Source organism: Monopterus albus, unplaced genomic scaffold, assembly GCF_001952655.1.
Source record: "Monopterus albus unplaced genomic scaffold, M_albus_1.0 scaffold146.1, whole genome shotgun sequence".
NCBI lineage: Eukaryota > Metazoa > Chordata > Actinopteri > Synbranchiformes > Synbranchidae > Monopterus > Monopterus albus.
Window position 1 is genome coordinate 968,149 of NW_018128026.1, and position 1,673 is coordinate 969,821.

The 1,673-nt window shown below is 49.3% G+C and overlaps 1 pseudogene; it reads left to right on the forward strand.

Annotated features, from left to right (window-relative positions):
* Positions 1–244: 244 nt before the first annotated feature.
* The window catches only part of LOC109968293 (frizzled-7-A-like), a 4,539-nt pseudogene continuing 3,110 nt past the window's right edge, over positions 245–1,673 (forward strand).

Here is a 1,673-nt window from a genome sequence, read left to right on the forward strand (position 1 = left end):
CTACAAGAAAGATAAAATGAATTTCACACTTAACAAATGTGTCACAGTGACATTTCCTTGCTGTTATGGGATTTATACACTAATCTTTCCTGTTCCATAAATGCAAGTGAAGTAGGCTAATACATTTTTATTTCAGATAATAAATTTAGAGTCCTCGATATCAATTTGCAACTGTATGCAAATCGTTTTGGAAACCTAAACATCATGCTTATAAATCTCTGGTGTAGGCTAATGTAATTAGTGAGACACATTTTCCTTCCATGGGGAGTACAGGCCAATCAAGAAGGAGTCCTGTAGGAAAACAAACGCCAGGATTGGCTGAGACGCGGCATCGGTTTCAAGGCACCCTGCGTTCTGTCGTGGGGGCTTGTGAATGGAGGAGGCGCCTAGAAACCGGCGGAATCTGCACGGAGTGAGCTGAGCGAGTCTTCGGACTTCCAACCGCTCAGTTTGTGGAGCGACGCTGTGCGTGATATCGAGTCAAGAAACGATGGAAATATAGACTTTTTATGTTTTAAATGTGTTTTATCTGCCGCTAAAGTAACAACGCTTAACTGTTAAACCCGCTGGGATAGTTTGGTACAACATTATTCCGAGAAGACTGGACTTTTTAAGTGTTCGTGTCACCTTACTGGGAATGAGAGTGGAATGCTTGGAGTCACGTACAAAGACCATCAAGAAGTGATGAGATGACGACCGTTTCACTTGGATTCCTCTTCATAAAATCTGAGAAAAAGTTTATTGCGACCATTTAAACTGCAAACTAAGTATTGGGACAACTGCTGTAAGTTTTTTAGGCTTTTCAACCGTTTTTAAGTCGCCCTACTTGGATCAAAGTTTTCCTTCCCTCCCCCCTCCTTCTCAACTATGGCGGCGGCCAGGTCCACTACTGGCTCCGTGCTGCTGCGGATCATGTGGCTGATGTGCGGACTGTCCTTCTCGCTCGCTTCTGCTCAGCATTACAACAGTGAGAGTGGAATATCCGTCCCAGAACACGGGTTTTGCCAGCCCATCTCCATTCCCCTTTGCACCGACATCGCCTACAACCAGACCATCATGCCGAACCTCTTGGGCCACACGAACCAGGAGGACGCCGGACTTGAGGTGCACCAGTTCTACCCGCTGGTTAAGGTCCAGTGTTCGGCGGATCTGAAGTTCTTCCTCTGCTCCATGTATGCGCCGGTCTGCACCGTGCTGGAGCAGGCCATCCCCCCTTGTCGGTCCCTGTGTGAGCGTGCACGGCAGGGGTGTGAAGCCCTGATGAATAAATTTGGCTTCCAGTGGCCAGAGCGGCTCCGCTGTGAGGCTTTCCCTGTCCATGGAGCTGGTGAGATTTGTGTCGGCCAGAACACATCCGAACCAGGCAGTCCGGCATCCTCGTCTGCCCCCTATGTACCTGACCATGTAACCCTTCCCCCAAACATTGGCCGGCCGAATCAACGCCCGTCCCAGAACAACCAGTACCATCAGTTCTCCTGCCCCCTACAGCTGGAGGTGCCTTCCTACCTGGGCTACCGTTTCATGGGAGTCAAAGACTGCGGGGCCCCATGTGAGCCTAATAAACCAACTGGGATCATGTATTTCCGTGAGGATGAGGTGAAATTCGGTCGGCTGTGGGTTGGCATCTGGTCCATTCTGTGCTGCGTTAGCACCTTATTCACAGTGCTTACCTT